This window comes from Mobula hypostoma, chromosome 13, assembly GCF_963921235.1.
Source record: "Mobula hypostoma chromosome 13, sMobHyp1.1, whole genome shotgun sequence".
NCBI lineage: Eukaryota > Metazoa > Chordata > Chondrichthyes > Myliobatiformes > Myliobatidae > Mobula > Mobula hypostoma.
The window spans coordinates 22,331,532-22,347,802 of NC_086109.1; the positions used below are offsets into that span (position 1 = coordinate 22,331,532).

The 16,271-nt window shown below is 40.0% G+C and overlaps 1 protein-coding gene across 1 annotated transcript in view; it reads right to left on the bottom strand.

Annotated features, from left to right (window-relative positions):
• Positions 1 to 16,271, bottom strand: part of LOC134355484 (lysine-specific demethylase 9-like) — a 75,641-nt gene that overhangs the window by 27,274 nt on the left and 32,096 nt on the right. The window lies entirely within an intron of this gene.

A 16,271-nucleotide genomic window follows, 5' to 3' on the forward strand; every position in this document is an offset into this window, starting at 1 on the left:
GAAGGAGAATGAGAGGCAATTTCAAAGAGGTATAAAGTAAGAGACATGGAGTGGACAACCAGTGATTTTTGCTCAGGGTGGAAATGGCTAGTACAAGGCGGCATAATTTTAAGGTGACTGGAAGAAGATATGGGGGATGTCAGAGGGTGTTTTTTGAAAAATATATACACAGAGTGTGGTTGGTGCATGGAGCATCCTGTCAGGGGTGGTGGTAGAGGCAGATACATTAGAGATATTGAAGAGACTTTCCGATAGCATGTGGATGAAAGAAAGATAGAGGGTTGTATGGGAGGAATGGGTTAGATTGATTTTAGAGGAGGAAACAACAAAATGGGCTGAAGGGTCTGTATTGTTCCATGTTCTACAAGGCCATGAATTAATTAGGAAAGATTACATTACACACATCCAAGTAATGGGTTCTTGTGTCCTCAAGTACTGCCTGAAGAGCAAAGTCCTACCTTTGTCCTGTTTTTTGCTTGAATATTTGGTGGTATATGCTTAGTTTCAGAAGTTAAATAATTTAAATTTAGATGGCTGGCCCTACCTTTCTGAAATTGTTTGGGAGAGTGCCAGAATTTACAGTCCTACATGAACTTACCAGTATTGATAGCAGATCCTGTGAAGTATATTAGTATTTATATGTGCCTAGATTAAAGCAGAGACAAGTCTCCCCTTAAGTGTTGGGAGTATTCATAGGGAATACCTAGGAATGTTTAGCATTTATAGATGATCCGAAGAAGCTATCTTTAAGGAGAGGAGACTTTCTGAGAAGTGTCAATCTTACAGCTGGTTTTCAGTAAAGCACAGCCAAGGTATGTCAATAAACTAAAGCTGTAGCTGTTAAAGTTCAGACAACATGTGGGAACTCTCTCTGATATCGCTCATATTTGTAAATTTCAGCAGTAAGATTCAGCCTTGTTAAAAGGTAAAGCTTTCAAACTTCACCCACATGCAGTTCAGAGCTAGATTTCAGTGGTCTCTGAATCCAGTAACTAGCACTGCATAAATCTCAGATATAGCAGTTCATGAACTGGCAACAATCCACTCTGCTCAACCAAGCTGCAAACCGGTGATTGGTTGCAAACACACACACACCTCACACAGCAAACAATAATCAATAAACCCTTAACCTGCAGAAAGCTGCGGCCAGACAGCTATACAGTTGCCTTTCCCACCAGTACATGCAGTAGGCCACGTTTGATATCGTAACCTGCAAAGGGTGCCATCTGAAAGAAGTTTTCACTCAGTAGGCCATAGAAGAATACTGGACAGGTTTGTTCTGCCTCAAGCTGTGTTCAACCTGCTATCAGAAAACTGATGTGCAGCCACACCCAGAAATTAACATTTGAAATGCAATTAATTTCACAGTATTTGTATATTGCTGTTCAAATACTGCAGAGAATCAGATAAATTATAGCCACAGGGCAGTCCCTACAAGTCAGTACAAATCTCATAGCTCTTTTGGGAGGCTGAGAATATTTGGGAAGCTGCCAACTATAAAACTAGTCATGGTGCAGCTGAACTCTACCAGCCAGCTGGCCCAGGTGTAGTTGTTTACTGCAGATTCATTTGTAATAGCTAACTTATTCAGTTAAAACAAGAGGTAGCTGTAACTCCAAGGGTTATAATGACATTATAAAATTTATATTCCCAAGATCAAACTGATAAATTTTTAAAGAAGCTGATCAGTTGATGAAAGGAAGAATTGCTATGGATGGAGGAGTCTACAACACTAGGTCATAAACTTAACCCTATTTTAATTTAAGAAAAAATAAGAGCCCATATAAACACAGTGAAACCCTACAACATATGCAATTAATTTTAATTCAAGTTCAAGTTCATTGGCATTTTAACTGTATGCATGTGTACTGCAAAACAAAATGTTCCTTCAGACCGAGGTGCACAATACACCACATAGAACTCTCACAAAACAGATAAAGTAATAAATTAATAAATAATCAGGTGCATTTACTTCACAAGTTAAAAAGCAAACAGTATAATGCTACTGGCGCTTCATACGTGATGAGACTTAGGTGGTGGCAGGAAATTCAGTAGCCTCACAGCCTGGGGGAAGAAGCTGCTTCCCATCCTAACCGTCCTCGTGTTAATGCTACAGTACATCCTGCCCGATGGTAGGGCGACAGAGAAATTGATATAATTTTACTGCACGAGTCTGACAGAAGAGCCAAGATGAATGAAATACAGATTAGCCACAATCTCACTGTTTAGTTACATATACTATTGTACCAAACACATCTAGGGTGTTGGGGAGAAAGCTGAGCTATGGCATTGAGATGGAGGATCAGCTATCAATGTACTGAATGGCACAGCAGGTTTGAAAAGCCAAAGAACTTGCTCCCTGCTCTTATTTTTCCTGCTTTAGCTTTCACCACTATATACCACACACAGTACTTCCTTTATAATTCATGGTCCCATTTAGGTTGGATTCATCAAATATCTACTCGGCTCAAGTAGCTCTGAAATTTTTATGGGAGCACTGAATAAGTGCTTAAGGAAGGGTTTTTTTTGTTCAGTGAGCTCTTTTCTGTTGCTATTCGTTTTCAGTTTAATCTAAGCATGTTGTATTGCAAGAGGCTTAACGTTCAGACAAGACGTTAAACTCCACATCAGAAATAAAAATTCCCTTGGCTTGGCAAGATTCAGATAGAGGCAGGGAACTTCAGCTATAGTCTTGGATCTCAATACATTTTGTAGTGACTTGCTGCGATACACAAATTAGCTGTCTTCTTTTTTACTTAACACAGTAAAGTAAAATTCCATGGTAATAAAGTAATATTCCATGGCTGCAATATGCTTTTGGGTATCATGAGAATGCAAAATTTGTCATAAAAATGCAGTCTGCTGCCTTCTCACTTGGAGCACAAGGTGATGGACAGTACTTCACTTTGGAATCTGAATGTCATGGGTTCAAGTCTCATTCTACAGACTGAGCAGAAAATCTAGTCTAATAGATTACCAGGAAGTGAGACGTGCTAAACATTAGATACCAGGCATGGCATCTCATTGATGAGAAAAAACCCCATCTCCCCTCGAGATGGATCCAATAAGGCTTCATTTCATGACTTGAAAATGGTTCCTGTGTCCCTAGTCACTATCATTCCTCAATTAATATAACCAGGCAGCCTGGTTATTTATCTCATTGGTCCTTCTGGGACATTACAACATGCAAAACTGGTTGTTATGTGCTGCACATATAATTTATCAGCAAAGACTCAATATCCTGGAAACAGAAAAAGGTATTACTTCCCACTAAATCAACATACAGATCCTCATGGAGAGCAGTGGCATCTTATTTTAATTTTGGTGAAGACTGAATGGACAACACATTCGTGAATTGGAACTAAATAGAAAATTTGTATTGGGTATTCTGTTACTTACTTTTGATCCAACTACAAACGTTTGTATGTTATTAATCTAAATGCAGCAGGTCAGAAGAAAATGAAACCAATTTTACAAAGGCACACATGACACAAGATTATGGGATGTTTCTCAGTAAAATATTCTCTCAAATGTTCAATTTCCAGCACTGTTAACTTACACCTTCTTTAGAAAACAAACTGAATTGCTGAATGCAATTTTCACCACAAATTCCTGCTGCCTCATTAAAAAAAGATAAATATAGCTCATTCAAAATCCTGACACCTCCAAGCATATTTTTGGAATGCTATTAGAATTTGGACAGAGTGATTGAGCTGGACGTTTGACTGGAGACTTTGGAACTGAGCCTTCAATCTAAGGAATGTTTTTAGCTTTGCTGAAAAACAGGAAACAGGTTTGGAAGGGCAGGGAAATTGCATTCCTCAAGTGCTCAAAGCTTACAAAGCAAGTCAAGGGAGAGAATTTTGCAGATGTGAAGATAGCTCTAGGCACATAACATAGGCAAAAACCTACAGACACTTCCAATTTTGTAGAGCGACTGTTACTCAGCAACCTTATTTCCCCAACAAAAACCAAATACACTAGAAATTTCAACAGGTCAGGCAGCTTTAGTGGAAAGAGACAGAGATGTTGCTACAGGTCAAAGACCCTGTCAGTAAAATGTAAACACAAGTTAGTTTTAAACTGCAGAAGTGTGTGAGTCAAGGGTGAATTCAACAAAGGGGATATCTCTGATAGGGTGAGGCCAGGGTTGTCATGGTGATAAGATGGAAAATGCAGAGCAGTCAGAAACATTCAGTCTGTTAGGCTGTTCCAGCAGAAAGAAATATAGAGATTAGCTTTATTTCTCACATGTACATCAAAACGTACAGTGAAATGAGTCATTTGTGTAAAATCAAATTAGTGAGGATTGTGATGAGGCAGTCTGCGTGTGTTGGCACGCTTTTAGTGCCAACATAGAATGCCCACAACTACCCAACCCTAACCATATGTCTTTGGACTGTGGGAGGACATGGGAGGTCCTGGAGGAATAGAAACTCCTTGTACATAGCTGTGGGAATTAAACCCCAATTGGTGATTACTGGTGCTGTGTTGCGCTAACCACTACACTACCAAGAGTCATTAATGCAGACAGATGATCTAGAGCAAAACTGGCTAATTCAGATATAAACAATTACCCAAAACTGCTGGATTAGAGATACATCCAGGAAGAATACAACTTGAGACAGAAGACAAGGCACTGTTCCTCAAGCGTATGTGAGGCCTTGTTATATGAGCGCAGGACAGAAGAGAAAGGTGAATTACAGTGACAAGAAGCTCAGTCACTTCTACAGAACTGAATGCCAGTGCTTAGCTAAGTGATCACCCAACTGTTTGCTGCCCCAATGTAGAGGAGTCCGCATCATGCTCACCTAATGCAGAACACAAATTTGCAAGTGCAATTGATTTGCTGGTTCTTTACTTGTAAATAACTGAGGTAAAGAGGTTTAAAAAAAAATGGGCACTGCCTAGCCTGCAGCTGCATAGGGAAATACCGTAAGAAATCAAGTTCTTGGTAGAGACTTTTGGAGCTAAGGAGGGGAGTAGGAGATGTGTCTGGTAATGGAATCACATTGAAAACAGCAGAGATTGCAAAGGATGATCCATTAGTGGATGGAAATTAAGGACTATAGGAACACTAAACCTCATTTCCTTTGCTAAACTCATATGCCAGTGCACAAGTCACGAGCACATTGCAAAGCAGAATCGACAGGCCGAATGGTCTAATTCTGCTCCTACGTTTTAGAGTCTTGCATTGCTTGGGTGAGGTAACATATAAAAATAGACATAATGTTGTGCTGAGAATTAATTTGTGAGGAATAGGTTAATAGAAAAGATAAGACCGTTAGTAACAGGAGCAGAATTAGGTCGTTCAACCCATTGAGTCTACTCTACCATTTCATCATGGCTGATCCATTTTCTCTCTCAACCACATACTCCTGCCTTCTCCCTGTATGCTTTCACACACTGATTAATCAAGAAACCGTCAACCTCCGCCTTAAATACACCAAAGACCAAACCTCCACAGCAACAAATTCCACAGATTCACCACACTCTGGCTAAAAATTTCCTCATCTCCTTTCTAAATGGCCATCCCTCTTTTCCAGGAGCTCCCAACATATGGACCCCTTAGTAAGCATACATAGCATAAAAAGGTTGGGAATCCCCTGCTCTATTCTGAGACTGTGCCCCTGGTCCTATATTCCCACCTCTCCACATCCACTCTATCTAGGCCTTTCAATATCTAAAAGGATTCAATGAGATCCCCCTTATTCTTTAAAGATCCATCGAGTACAGGCCGAAAGCCAAACACTCCGCATATGCCCCTTTCATTCCCAGAATCATTCTCGTAAACCTCCTCAGAACCTCCCCAATGTCAGCACATCCTTTCTTAGATAAGGACCCAAAGCTACTCACAAAACTCCAAGTGAGGCCTCAGCAGTGCCTTAGAAAGCCTCAATATTCTATCTTTGCTTTTATATTCTAGTCCTCATGAAATGAATGCTAACATTGTATTTGCCTTCCCCACCACTGACTCAAACTGTAAATTAACCTTCAGGGAATCCTGCATGAGGACTCCAAAGTCCCTTTGCATCTTGGATTTTTGAATTTTCTGTCCATTTAGAAAATAGTCTACGCTTTTGTTCTTTCTACCAAAGTGCACCACCATACACTTCCCGACACTGCATTCTATCTGTTACTTCTTTGCCCATTCTCCTAATCTGTTGAAGTCCATCAGCAACACCCCTGCTTTTCTCCACTTATCTTTGTATTGTCCGCAAACAAAGCCATCAATTCCTTCACCTAAATCATTGACATACAAGGTGAAAAGGAGAGGTCCTAGCATTGATCCTGAAGAACACTACTAGTCACTGGCAGCCAACCAGAAAAGGCTCCCTTTATTACCAATCTTTGCCTCCTGTCAATCAGTCAATGCTCTATCCATGCTAGTATCTGTCCTCTTGTTAAGCAGTCTCATGTGCAGCACCTCGTCAAAAGCCTTCTGAAAATCCAAGTACACAACATCCACCAATTTTCCTTCATCTATCCTGCTTGGTATTTCCTCAAAGAATTCCAAGAGATTTGTCAGGCAAGAGTTTCCCTTAAGGAAATTATGCTGGCTTTGGCCTATTTCATCATGTGTCTCTAAGTATCCTGAGACCTCATCCTTAAAAATTGACTCCAGCATCTTCCCAACCACTCAGATCAAGCTAGCTGTCCTATAATTTCCCTTCTTCTGCTTTTCCCCCTTTTTGAAAAGTGGAGTGACATTTGCAATTTTTTAGGCCTACAAAACTATTTAAGAATCTAGTGTTGGTTTTCACAAGCTTCCCAATCCTTTAACTTATTACTAATTCTTGCTCCATCATATGCCCTCTCTTTTGTTTTTATGTTGTTTTTGACTTCCCCTTGTCAGTCGTAGTTGCGTTACCTTGCCGAGTTCAGTCTAATCATGATCAACCTCTCAAAGCATTTCATCACTGTGGACGTTGAGTGCTACCAGGCGATAGTCCCATCCTTAGCTGTATCATTCTGGTTCCCATTCCCCTGCCAAATTAGTTTAAACTTTCCCCAACAGCTCTAGCAAACTTGCCTGCCAAGATATTGGTCCCCCTCAGGTTCAAGTGTAACCCATCTCTTTTGTGCAGGTCATACGTTCCCCGAGGATCCAGAAATCTGCACTAGTTCTTCATCTACGTATTCATCTGCTAAATCATCCTACTCTTACTCTCACTGATTCGTGGCACAAGCAGCAATCTAGAAATTACTACCCTGGAGGTCTTGCTTTTCAGTTTTCTACCTAACTCCCCAAATTCTCCCTTCAGGATATCCTCCCTTTTCCTACCTATGTCATTGGTGCCAATATGTACTGAGGCCTCTGGTTGTTTACCCTCCCCCCTGTAGAATGCTGTGGATCTGATCCGAGATGTCCTTGACCCTGGCACCTGTGAGGCAACATACCATCCAGATGTCTCCTTCATGTCTACAGAATCCCACGTCTACTCCTCTACCTATGGTCTCCCCTATCACTACTGCAATCCTCTTTTCCCTCTTTCCCTTCTGAGCCACAGCACCAGACTTAGTGCCAGAGATCCAGTAACTGCGGCTCCTCCCGGTAAGTCATTCCCTCCGCAACAGTATCCAAAGAGGTATACTTATTATTGAGGGAAACCGTCACAAGGGCATTCTGCAATGGCTGTCCAATTCCTTTCCCTCTCCTGACAGTCACCCAGGTACCTGCCTCCTGAAACTTAAGAATGACTACCTCTCTGTAACTCCTCAGTTCCCCGCATGAGCCAAAGCTCTAGTTCCTTAACATGTTCTCTGAGGAGCCGCAGCTCGGTGTACCTGGTGCAGATGTGATTATCCAGAAGGTTTGAGGTCACCCAAATTCTCACATCTCACTCAAAGAGTACAACACAGCCCCTGGAGCCACTCTCACTGCACTAACAGATGAAAAATGAAGAAGAACCTTACCAGAAACTTACCTTGAGCAAGCCTGTTGAGCCAAAGCCTCCCCACTCTAACAATGGCAATCCTGCTCGTTCCTACCTTATATTTACTGTCCCTTGCTAATGCACTGCGATTCCCCTGGGCTGCTGGAAAAAGCTGAAAGCCTGCAAATGCTCCTTTTAAAATCCCTCACCCCAACCTATGTGTAGCCTACTTTCTCGATTTGACTGGGCCACCGGGAAAAAAAAGCAATTAGAAGGAGAGATCCAGGTACAGAAATTTTGAAGGCAGAGGAAATAGTCTGCCACACAAACCAGAGCAAGAAACACAAATGCAGCAGAACAGCTCAACATTTTGTTGGGCACAACATTAATGGAGAGAGCAATAAAGAGGCAGGGCTGAAGCTGAGGACTTTCATTGGGGATCAAAGAGCAGGAGGTTGGACAGTGAAAGCAAAGCAAGCTGCAAAATATCCAGAAAATCATTTGAACTCAACTTATAACATAAAACAGTACAGCACAGTATAGGCTCTTTGTGCCGACCTTTTAACCAACTATAAGATCAAACTAAACCTTCCCTTCTACATAGTCCTCCATTACTGAATCAACCATGTGCCTAACTAAGGTTTCTTAACTGCTCCGAATGCATCTGACTCTGCCACTGCCTCAGGAAGGGTGTTCCACAGACTCACCACTCTGTGGTTAAAAAAAACACTCTGACATCCCCTCTATACTTTCTTCCAATCAGCTTAAAATTATACTTTTTTTTCCTCCAGTCCTATTTTTCCATAGATGCTGCTTGGCCTGCTGAGTTCCTCCAGCATTTTGTGTGTGTTGCTTGGATTTCCAGTATCTGTGCAGATTTTCCCTTGTTTGAAATTATGCCATCTCCTTTAGCCTTTTCCGTCCTGGCTATCCACTCAATCTATACCCTTTCATCATTTTGTACACCTTATCAAGTCACCTTTCATTCTATTTTGCTCCAGAGAGAAAAGCTCCAGTTTGCTCAACCTATCCTCACAAGGCAAACTTGTTGAAAACTGCAATCATTAACAACTGAAAATGTACGTTTTGTTAAAGCACTAGATATAGTAAAAAAAAGGACTGTGGACCATTACAGCTTCAAGAAAAATCACTGCTGCAGGAGGAAAAAGGAAGAGCATACATGCATGTATGGAAGGAGGAATAGGAGGTCTCTTGATGCAGAGAAAGAAAAAATAGGTCATGCTCAATTGAGTAACTGAACTAAAAAGAGGAAGGATGACATTGCAGATATCACCTTCAATTAAAAATATTTACATAAATGATGATTGTCATTATCTTGGTGCATCAAGGTTGCTTCTCATCAAAATAAGGTTTAATGTTTAGTCACTACTGTTGCATTAGAAATGAGGTAGTCAATTGCAAACATCCAACTCTCAAAAATAACAATAATGTTGGAACACCTTTGCTCTTTAAATAGCAAGTGCTATCTTTTATAACCACCTGAAAAGACAGACATTGCCTTGTTTTAATGAAACATGGTACTTCTGTGTTAAGTTTTAGGTGAGATGTGTTAGTGTTTAGGGTAATGCTGAAACCTTCAGACTTGGGTGCAGACAAGTTGGCTCTAGGCAAAAATCATTACCAGTAAATCACATAAAAGTGAACCTGTAGCATAATGCATTTACTTACGATGTGATCAGCAATGTTTCTTTTATTCATATACTTAATGCATCTGGAATATTATTCCCAGAATGGATAAATCATCACTTTAGCAAATCACAAATATTTAACCAGATAAAGTGAAGACCACAGGCCATTTGAGTTTAATAAAAATCTAACTAGATGTTCAAGGTTGAGGTGTACCTCCCATGTTTGTACAGGTTTATTAAACTCATTCCGGAGCAGGCCTCTTTTAAAATCGAACTGGGAATGTGGGACATCAGTTACACTGAAAACTAGATTTTAAATGCAAGTGACACAGTGCCTCTCAGACTTACAAACAATGGCAGAATGCCTTTCCAAATTCTTTTCAAAGAGTCTATTATCTGCAAGGAAGAAAGCACAACAGGCAGTAGCATTCTTTTCTTTTTCCCAATGTAGGAAATGACAAGATAGCACAGCACAAGTATATTCTGGGAATAAGAACCAGCAAAGTATATTAAAAAAAGTACACATTTTTGATTTAGCATGAAGGGAACCATTCTAACCATTGACTAATATTCAATTTGTGAAAGAATTCAACTAGTCCACTCCCTGCCCTTAAACCACAGTCCTGATTTTTCTTCCCATAGAATAATTTATTTAATTCAGTTTTGAAAGTTACTACCAAATTTGTTTCCATTAGTCAAATTAGTTAATTTCAAAATAGAAGAAAACAGTTGCTATGTTTCTGATTGTCATGTGTTAATACAAGTATGTCATCTCTGGCACTTCCTCAGTTACTTTGAATTTGTAACCTCTTGCTACCACTCAGTCACACTGAGATAAGTCTGCCTTTGTGTTCTCTGCCAAAGCATGATTTTGAACTCCTCAATCAAAAATCTTCTCAAGGGAGACACATCAAGGCTTTTTCAGTCTCCCTGTGCAAGTAAAATAAATAGAAAACACACACACACAGTGCCTATGAAAAGTATTCAACACCTTTAATATGACACACCGGACCCATCACTGGTGCAGCCAATTAGTTTTAGAAGTCACATAATTAGTTAAGTGGAGATCTGTTTTTGGAGACCTGTGTGTAGTCAAGGTGTTTTAATTTATTGCAGTAAAAAATACACCTGTATCTGAAAGGTCAAATTGTTGGTGAGTCAGTATCCTGGCAAAAACTACACCATGATGGAGTTCAACCCGGAGAAGTGTGAGGTGGTACACTTTGGAATGACAAACTCCAAGGCAGAGTACAAAGTAATGGCAGGATACTTGGTAGTGTGGAGGAGCAGAGGAATCTCGGGGTACATGTCCACAGATCCCTGAAAGTTGCCTCACAGGTGGATAGGGTAGTTAAGAAAGCTTATGGGGTGTTAGCTTTCATAAGTCGAGGGATAGAGTTTAAGAGTCGCGATGTAATGATGCAGCTCTATAAAACTCTGGTTAGGCTTCACTGTGTCCAGTTCTGGTCGCCTCACTATAGGAAGGATGTGGAAGCATTGGAAAGGATACAGAGGAGATTTACCAGGATGCTGCCTGGTTTGGAAAGTATGCATTATGATCAGAGATTAAGGGAGCTAGGGCTTTACTCTTTGGAGAGAAGGAGGATGAGAAGAGACATGATAGAGGTGTACAAGATAATAAGAGGAATAGATAGAGTGGATAGCCAGCGCCTCTTCCCCAGGGCACCACTGCTCAACACAAGAGAACATGGCTTTAAGGTAAGGGGTGGGAAGTTCAAGGGGGATAATAGAGGAAGGTTTTTTACTCAGAGAGTGGTTGGTGCGTGGAATGCACTGCCTGAGTCAGTGGTGGAGGCAGATACACTAGTGAAGTTTAAGAGACTACTAGACAGATATATGGAGGAATCTAAGGTGGGGGCTTATATGAGAGGCAGGGTTTGAGGGTCGGCACAACATTGTGGGCCGAAGGGCCTGTACTGTGCTGTACTATTCTATGTTCTATGAAGACAGAAGAACACTCCAAGCAAAACCATGAAAAGTTTTTGAAAAGCACAAGCCAGGAGATGGCACAGTTGGAAATTTGCCTAGAGCAGGCCATCTTCAAAAACTGAGTGACTGTGCAAGAAGGGGATTGGAGATGAAGGCCACCAAGAGACCTAGGACAACTCTTAAGGAATTACAAGCTTCAGTGACAAAGAGAAAGCCAATGTTGAAAACTCACATGAAATCTTGGTTAGAGTTTGCCAGAAGTCATGTGAGAGACTCTGAAGTCAGCTGGAAGAAGGTTACATGGTCCAATGAAACCAAAATTGAGCTTTTTAGCCATCAGACTAAACACTATGTTTGGTGCAAGTCAAACACCACACATCATCAAAAGCACACCATCCCTACCATGAAACATGGTGGTGTCTTCATCATGCTGTGAGGATGCTTCACTGCAGCAGGCCCTGGAAGACTTATGAAGGTAAAAGGCAAAATGAATGCAGCAAAATACACGGAAATACCAGAGGAAAAGCTGGTGCAGTTTGCAAGAGAACTGTGACTTTGGAGATTTATTTTCCAGCAAGTCAATGACCCCAAGCATAAACTCAAAGCTACACAGGAATGGGTTAACAACAAAATTAATGTCTTTGAGAGGCTAACTCAGAGTCCAGACCTCAATCCAATTTAGAATATGTGGCTGACTTGAAAAGGGCTGTTCACTCATGATCCCCATGTAATCTGACAGAGCTAGAGCAGTTTTGTAAAGAAGAATGGAGAAAAATTGCAGGGTCCAGATGTACAAAGCTGATAGAGACCTTTCTACAAGAGTCAAGGCTGTAATTGCTGCCAAAGGTACATCTACTAAATACTGACTTGAAGGAGGTGAATACTTATGCAATCAATTATTTTGTGGCTTATATTTGTAACTAATTTAGATCACTTTGTAGAGATCTGTTTTCACTTTGACGAGTCTTTTTCTGTTTATCAGTGTTAAAAAAGTCAAACTAAATCTATTGTGATTCAATGTTGTACAACAATAAAACATGAAAACTTTCTAGGGGGTGAATACTTTTTATAGGGTGTGTGTGTACAAGCGCGCACACACACATACAAATAATAATAGTACTCTGGTTTTTTTTATTATGTATTTCACTGTACTGTTGCCACAAAACAAATGTAACAAATAGTATGTAAGTGATTAAACCTGATTCTGACTCTGTCACTTAGTTTGGAATGTTTTTGATCATTCTCTTACCAAGCATTTAGCTGTCATACCATGAGGCTAACCCCGCAGGAAGTACATTAGTAGCCTTATGATTGTGCACTTTGGAGTACTTTGTTACTTAAAAACGTTGAAATTGGGTTATACTTGAGAGTTCAAGATATTAGGATGCATCATAAAGGGTCATGGTTCTAAGTTCAATCCCTAAAAACAAACATGATTTCAATATTTTCCTCCAGTTTGGAAAAACCAGCATGCATCTCCGCTTTCTGGTTCATAGCCAAATACACATTTCTGCTACCACAATCCGTTTATTCCCATGTGCTTTAATTTTCTTAACGTCTACTATGTGGTATTATGAAGCATACTTGGAAGTCTACATGCGTACCTACAGTAAATTTGATGCTCCAGTCTTGCAAAGAACTTCAAATTGATCATAATATAATGAAGTAAATAAATTGCACAAAATAAAGGGGAGAGGTGGGCAGGTTAGAACTAATTGTTTGGCTGGCTGGTTGTGTTGGCCGTCACTAGATGAACTTGCCTGCTTTTCTTCTACTTGTGCCATGGAACTGCTTTGTGCTTATGAGAGGGCAGACCTGACCTTGGTTTAACGTTGGTTGGGATCATGGTATCTTTAATAAGGCAGCACCCCAAGTACTGCACTAAAGTGTCAGTTGAGCTTTTAGATGATTTAAGTGACTAGTGGAATTTGAAGCCCCTAAGGCAAAAGGAAGAGTACCGGTAATAAATTCCCCAAATTAAAATACCATTGCACATTAATACCCGATCCAAATGCGAGAATACTGCTGCCAAATCAAGGCCAAATCTAATTCTCCCTATTATAAACAAATCACTGGAGAATAGTATCCAAAGGAGAGCTTTTTGTGTTTACCAAAACCATATCACTACAACAGGCCATAGCATAAATATGGTAAGCCAGTGCATGTCACCACACTCCCAGTTGTTGTCAATGACTAACAAAATACCTTTTAAGAACTACTTCAGAGTCAGGAATGGCACACTCTGAATTAAGACAAAATACACTGGTTCGAAGTGTCTTATTTTAAACTTCATACAAGTCAAATTTACATTTTAAATACTCCCAGAGGGAAAGTGAGTTACTTTAAATATTTTGAACCAAGTATGCATGCTTGTTTTTTTTTTAAAAAATGCATCTCTGATGGGAATCAAGAATAATGGGAATCTGCAGTACGTTAATCAGGGTGATCTGAAAGAACATCTGAGGTGGAAATTAAAAGGGTTTGCTTACCCCCAATTCCGAGAAATTCTCTTGGGCTTTTACCTTATTGGTGCATGACTAACATGAAACAGGATCAACTGCCTATAGTAAAAAAGCACCACCAAAACATACTGATTTGCGAATATACCTGGTTTCATTCACTACCCTTCACACAATTTTAACTCTTCTATATTAACAGTTATCTTCGAACAACACAAAATCTTACTTCCCAGACACCGACCTCAAAAACAGTAAAAGTACATATTAAATTTGCTTTCCTCAGTGAAAACAGTGCTTGTTAAATACAAGTGCCAAAAGCAAAGTTATTTTTAGAACCAAGAGATTCTGCTCACCACTCAAGAATTACCCTGAATGGCACAAAGGGTTGCTGAGGTAGATAAATAAATAATTCATTAGATTGTGTTTCCTATTTTATTAGGATCCATCCTAAGAAAACATTTGTAGAGTGTCTTACAACGTCCTTGGGATATCCCAAAATACCTAGTAATCAATGGCTCAGTTTTAAAAGGCAGCTACTATTGTTATATCTGGATAAGCTATCCACGGCAAGATAACACAAATAGCAATATGCTGCCATTATAGGAGCGTTTGATGGCTCTGGTCTTGTACTTGCTGGAGTTTAGAAGAATGAGGGAGATCTCACTGAAACCTATCAAATACTGAAAGGGCCTAGGGAATTTGTTTCCTATAGTGGGGGAGTCTAGGACCAGAGGACACTGCCTCAGAAAACAGAGGGATGTCCTTTTAGAACAGAGATTAAGAGGTTTTTTTTAAAGCCAGAGAGTGGTGACATTGGGCAAATTTAAAGTGCAGGGTTGATAGATTGCTAATCAGTAAGGGCATCAAAGGTGATGGAGAGTAGGGTGGAGAATGGTGTTGAAAAGAATAATAAACCAGTGATGATGGAATGGCAGAGCAGACTCGATGGGCCAAATGGCCTAACTCTGCTCCGATGTCTTATAGTCTTATTAGATTAAGACTTAAATGCAAGCACTTTGAATTAATTTGTTTTTCCCTTCCATGAAAAGCATTCACCAAAGCAGAAAAAATTCATGATTTATTACCTACAGTATCTCAACAAGGCATAAGAAAGTCCCTTTGAGTCTTTTATACTGTAACCTTAATCAACATAACCTGAAAAAAGGCTTCACTATGAAATATTTTTAATGGATAGAGGAGGATATAGTGATGCAACAAAGGAAACACATTTTCAAATTAATATGAGATCAGTCATTATAAACCAGAGGAAATGTAGCCAGGGGAGGCAAATTCAATAGACACAATGAAAACTGAAGACAATTTAAAAATAACTTCTAGGGTGTAATCCTTCATGCATTCTTTTACTGAAAGTCACCTTCACTGTCAAGTAAACAGACTATCAGAGGGTTGAGTGGAATAAGCACCACAAGTGTCTGACATATTGCATTAGCCATTCTAGCACAGTACTTTGAGGGAAGGTGGAACAAAGCAGAAGAGGACAGATGCAAAAAGGCAGCAATTTATGAGAAGTAAAAATACTGAAGAGAGGAGTAAGGTGGTGCTGGTAAGAGAAGACTTTAACATAAGGATGATGAATCTACTGATGTAGTAACGTTATACTTTACATTTGAAAATGAATGGTGCCAGGAAGGAAAGAGGCAAACACAGGTAGGAATGCATGGACGAATGCAAGACAATCATACAACAATCATGCTCTGACCTACACAGCCACAGATGGGTGTAATTATTTATTTTTAGGCAGTTGTACAAAAAACAGAATCCAGTTATGCAGCTCTCCTCGATAGACAAGATAGTTAATTATACCCAGCATTCTTCCTCCAAATCTAAAGGCACCGAGTTCATGCAAGCTCATATTCTTGCTCCATAATGTAAAAGGTGCACCAGCATAGGATTCCCACTCATGGCTGCATTTTCATTCCCAGATCTGCTACAGGAGTTTTAACATGACACCTGATTCCTGATTGCTTTATTAGTACTCCAATCTATCAATACATTCTTAGTAGTCTCCTCTTTTCTCGTAGTCAATAAATAAACCCCTTGCCTTTTGTTACATGCCCACCAGCTCTCTACTCTTTTCAGACATAGCTCTCAACTTCTCATCCATCAGACCTTGTTCCTGCACCCTTGACCAATTTCTATTAAACAGCAAACTTAACTTCCTGCTTCGTTATAAATGGTTTGTTTACCTCTGTTGTCCCTGACTACTTCCCCTTTCAAACATCATTGCAATCACTCCCAATTCAAAATTCCATCCACAACAACTCGTGCCCTTGGCAATTACCAACCCACTTGCTAAGACATTGGCATATTAATCA